We start from the raw sequence: 6,000 nt of genomic DNA on the forward strand, positions 1-6,000 counted from the left end.
GAAATTACTACTGAGCATGGTTAAGGATTCCCTTTCCATCCTCTCCTAACAAACATCTCCTGCAGTGGACACCTTCCCAAGGATTCAGAACCTAATCCAGGAAACAGCTTGTGCACCTATTTAAATTTAAGCGTGTGAATAAACCCATTCATTTCAGAGGGAATACTTAATGCTTAAACTTAAGCACACGTTTAAGTCTTGGCCAATGAAATCCTATGGCGTAGAGGAACACGCCACCTACTGTTTCGACAACACCAAGTCCTAGAGCACCTGAGTTTTCTTTGGAAATTGTCCATCTTGTTAAAAAGCAGGCCCAAACTTGATTAGCTTATAAAATTTTGAATAACTTGCAGTTTGAGGTAGCTCAGCTGCATGAGTAGGCAAATGAAGTTATGTGTTAGGAAATAGACTCCCTTATATTTCAAAATTTTTTATTTTTTTCCAATGGCTTTTTGTTCATATCAAGATAAATTATTAGAAGGAAATCAAAGATTATTCACCTCATGAAATACTTACAGTCTTGTCACTATTTTCATCGTATCGATTTGGGCCTCAATCCTGTCCTTCTTGATTTCAAAGGAAAAAAGAATCAAACCTGTAGAAAATTAAAAATAGTTTTCAGCAACATGGTTCTGTTAAAATCATTAGCAAAATAAATAATTTTAGTTTATTTATACAAGAACAGTAATGTGGATTTTTTTCACATTCATGTCTATTTGAGGCTTGACTCCATGAAACCTAATAGGGAAAATAATAGCTTGAACTTCACAGAGTTCGGACCAGGTTCATGTGTGCAGTGACTAACCACTCATTCCAGACAGCTCATTGTATCTTTTGTATCAGACAATGTGAAAAGATCTTAATTTCATATTATTTTAGTTAATAACACACTGAGGTATAGGTGTATAGCAAGACAGGAAAAAAATCTTTTGAGGTAATCCAAGAATAATATTTAACTGTTGATAAAAAGGTTACTTTTGCTGTAGCTCAAGTATTGTGTTGCACAGAGAATCAGCTTTCTGCACATGTGCATGCCCATGGTTAACAACTCTATTTAAACATTGGTGGTATTTTCTACTGCATTTGCTCTGGGGCATGCTTTAAAATGTTCATAACTCCATTATTTTACAATCAACTCTTACACAATCTAACAAAATATGTACTATTCACTGGGGACTAGTTACATGCTGAGTTTCATATATCAAAGTTTTGTCATTTCTAAGTTATTAAGGAGAAAAAATCCCGTTGCAACAACTTCTCTATTTCTTTATTAAAAAGAAAAGTGTAGTGTTTTCACTCAGGCAAAAACCAGAAACAGCTGAATGCATTTTACTCCAACTGCAAAAAATCACCTTTGAGCAAAGACCAGTTACATATAATCAAAAGGCAGAAAGGCGAGAATTTTAGAACAATGAGCATCTGCAAACAGGTATTTTCAGCAGCAAATGTTTTCAATCTTAATCACATCTCCATCTCTTTTCCTGTCTCTGTTTGTTCTCAGTGCCTTTCTGATCTTTCTCTCTCTTTTTGCTTCCCCTACTTAAGATAGTTCCTAATCCATCTTTGCCCTTTTCAAAGTTAGTAACCTTCCTTCATGGCTCCTCTCATTTCTTAGTTTTTGTTGGTTCTGTGGCTATCTGTTGATACCTTGGAAGCAATAAACTCATTAATAATCATATGGCTTCAAAGATGTTGTTAGCAACAGGAGTGCAGTATCATTAATGCCAATGTTTAGATTTCGGTAAAATAGAAGCAGTAGTTGCCTGCACTAAACATTTTGAATATGTACTTTGAGTCATTTTGTCAGCAGTTTGTGATGAAGTTGAGGAAGGCAACATCAAAGCTAAGAAAAGGAAAAAGAGAACATGGCAGAAAATTCAAACTGCTCTTAGTAAACCCTAAAAAATGAGATTTGTGGGCATGATTATATTATTGCCATGTTTTACACATTTTCAGAAATGCTTATCTGTAATTAATTTGCCAATTACACACCATTAATTTATCATGCAACTATTTGCCCCTCCTCTTTCCTCATGACTGTCTCCAGTGAATCAATCAGATGAATCCTTGGTAATGAACTGAGAAACATGAATGATCCCAATAGCCATAGGCCATCCTCATTTTTCTTTTTTGTCAGACAAAAGGTATTTCAGAAGAGGTCTTTTGAGTGTGCTGGTTATCTGTGTGAATAGAACTGGTGCTTGAGCTTCACAATTGCACTTTAGAGGCAGGTTTTTTCTGTAGCTAGCTCAGAAACATTAAATGACCCACTTTGATAGGCTCAATCAAGTTTCTCCCAAGGTAATCAGTGAGCTCTCTGACAGAGCCTTAAGAACGTTTCAGTGCTGCCACAATGATCAAAACCAGATGGCTGTCATTAGGAGTTTTAAATCTAATTCTGTCATTTTGCTGTACATCAAGTTCAGCTTTTCATGCATCCTTGCATATGACCATGACCTCTTAACTACTTAATTTAAATCTGAAGTCCCCTGTAGGCTGAATACACCGAATTGCTGATATACACAGACGAGAAGTGTGTGCTGCTCCAAATACATGTCTCTCCCCAGTGACTGCTAAACAGTGTGCATAGCACTTTATTTCACAAACAAGTTGATCTTCTTTGGCTATAGCATTATCCCAACCATTTCTGTAAGCACAGATGTAATACAACCAAGTAAAAAAAAATATGTATATTCTCATGGTTTAAACCCAGAAGCACACAGCCGTTCACTCACTCCCCACTCCCTTCCTCCCTCTTCTCCTGGAGGGATGAGGAGGAGAATCAAAAGAATGTAACTCCCATAGGCTGAGATAAGAACAGTCCAGTAAGTAAGGTATAACACAAACCACTGCTGCTACCACCAGTAATTATAATGATAAGAGAAATAACAACGGAAGAGAATACAACCACTCATCACCCACCGACTGATACCCAGCCCAACCCAAGCAGTGATCTCACCCTTCTGGGTAACTGCCCTCAGTTTATATACTGGGCTTGACGTGCTGTGGTATGGAATACCTCTTTGGTTAGTTTGGGTCTGGTGTCCTGTCTCTGCTTCCTCCCAGCTCCCCTCCTCCCTGGCAGAGCATGAGACTCAGAAAGTCCTTGGTCAGAGCAAACATTACTTAACAACAGCTAAAAACATCGGTGTTATCAGCGTTGTTCCCAGACTGAAAGTCAAAAGCACAGCACTACACCAGCTACTAAGACTGAGAAAAACGACTGCTACTGCTGAACCCAGGACAGTATCCACCCTTTGTTCCACACCATTCACATCATGATCAGATCCCACATTTTCAATATACCATCACTCTTATCTCATATATATACATATATATATACAACCACACAAATTGAGAGAGAGAAAGATCATTCCTTAGTACATGGGCCAATCCTTATGAAGCTGCTGAGTCCATCTGATCCATGATGTCGGGCTCCATCTCTTTTTACAGTCTTTCAGAGCAGGAGAGGCTGTGTGCAGTGCTCATATTCATGAATAACGTGGGCAGTAGTGTTCATTGCTAAGTCCACCCCTCAATCATGAGTCCATCTGTATGCTGCATCTCTGCCCTGATGGCCTGAAGTGTCATGGGCTCAAAATAATTCACCCTCCCCTTCAGCAGTCTCTGTATCTTGTCGCTGGGGACTCCATATAGCTGCCTTCCATCTCTGACACTTCCAAAGCACTGGAGGGGCACAGTGGACCAGATACTCACCCACACTGTCCCCCACACCCTGCCACTCATGACTGTCCAGCCTCGGGGAAAATCTCTCGGTCCTCCTATATCGTCATCTAATCCTAGACAAGGCCTAAACATGACTCCACCTAATTTTCAAGATCAGATGAAATGGTCGTGGATAAAACACACTCTGTATGTGTACCAACATGGTGATCCCCATCACAGTCAGCAGGCAGGTCTCAAGGGTACCCAAAGGCCATTCAAATCCTCAGAACTCTCAAATGATGATGCTGTACTTGTCATTGGTGCTGGTGTAGCTGCTGTGCTTGGAGTTGGAGTAGCTGAGTTATCTCTTGTAGTCAGAGTCTGAGTGGGTGCTGTACTTGTCACTAAGGTGTGTGGGAATCTCTTCCTCATAGGCTGACCACCCAAGGAGGGGAAAAAAGATGTGTAATTGCTAAACACTTCTATTATATACCTCCCAAAGTATAGAGGTGGTGACGAGACTGGGAGCACATGCCAGATCAGTTTCATGATCAATGAGTCTATTGTATTACAAGCCATTACTATAACATACAATGAAACAACAACCTTAGCCCAAGGCCCCAGTTGATAAACACTAACACAGCAAAACCTGCCTGTAAGTAACGTACGACATGCTGAAACTCCGAGATCAAGACAACAACTTTGAGAGCCAATAAAAAATCAGCATTGTGACGAGTGACTATTAGTCCGAAACAATGAACACTTATCACAAATACAATTAGACACAGTCTGGTCAGATCTGTTGTTATCTCAACCCTTCGTGCCCCACATTAGGTGCCAAAAAGAACTGTCATGGTTTAAACCCAGAAAAACCAAAACACTGCACCAGCTTCTAAAAAGGAGAAAAATGACTGCTGCTGCTGAACCTAGGACATATATGAACTGAATATGAGCAGAAAGCTATCAACCCACTAACATACAAGCACATTGAAAGGCAATGTGCAACACTGTATTCACCTTAATTAGCACTTATTAGAACCTGCCTTGATTCTTACAATGGTGATTCAAAAGCTCTTATCTGACAGGTTAATGAGGATCTGAAACAAATAGTGTTAGTAATGAGCATCTGCTGAAATTAATCATCCTTTTTTATTAACAACTCCAAAAGCTAAATTTCTAAAAATTAGATTACTTAAGATAATGTACAAGAGAAAAGCAGTCAAAGTGAAATGTTATCAATGGGTATGTTATTTCCAAGCTAAAAGTGGGGCATCAATTGCATTTTTAGAGGAAATTCAGCTATTTATTTCTAAGACAAATTATTTTGACCCTTTCTGAAGTTTTCTTTGCAAACAAAATCTGAAAAAGGGAAAAGCTGACAAATTTTTATGGGAAATCAGTTAAACCCAAACAATTAAAAACCTTTGTCACAGTAGATAGCAGAATTGTAGGATACAAACTGGACTTAATTCTGCAAGACTTGAAAAGTGAAGATGACAAAACTGAAGCCTCTAACCAATAAAATGTCAAGTGTGCTAGCCATACAAGCCTAATTTCATAGAATCATAGAATAGTTAGGGTTGGGAAGGACCTTAAGATCATCAAGTTCCAACCCCCCTGCCATGGGCAGGGACAACCCACACTAAACCATGCCACTCAAGGCCTCATCCAACCTGGCCTTGAACACCGCCAAGGATGGAACACTCACAACCTCCCTGGGCAACCCATGCCAGTGCCTCACCACCCTCACAGTAAAGAATTTCTTCCTTAGATCCAGTCTAAACTTCCCCTGTTTAAGTTTGAACCCATTACCCCTTCTCCTGTCACTACAGTCGCAGATGAATAGTCCATCCCCAGCATTCCTATAGCTCCCCTTCAGACACTGGAAGGCTGCTATGAGGTCTCCATGCAGCCTTCTCTTCTCCAGGCTGAACAGCCCCAACTTTCTCAGTCTGTCTTCATACGGGAGGTGCTCCAGTCCCCTGATCATCCTCATGGCCCTCCTCTGGACTTGTTCCAACAGTTCCATGTCCTTTTTATGTTGAAGACACCAAAACTGCACACAATACTCCAAGTGAGGTCTCACGAGAGCAGAGTAGAGGGGCAGGATCACCTCCTTCGACCTGCTGGTCATGCTCCTCTTGATGCAGCCCAGGATACAGTTGGCTTTCTGGGCTGCGAGCGCACACTGCACCGGCTCATGTTCATTTTCTCATCGACCAACACCCCCAAGTCCTTCTCTGCAGGGCTGCTCTGAATCTCTTCTCTGCCCAACCTGTAGCTGTGCCTGGGATTGCTCCACCCAGGTGTAGGACCTTACACTTGGCACGGTTA

Source organism: Psittacula echo (assembly GCF_963264785.1).
Source record: "Psittacula echo genome assembly, chromosome: Z".
In the NCBI taxonomy this organism is placed as follows: domain Eukaryota; kingdom Metazoa; phylum Chordata; class Aves; order Psittaciformes; family Psittacidae; genus Psittacula; species Psittacula echo.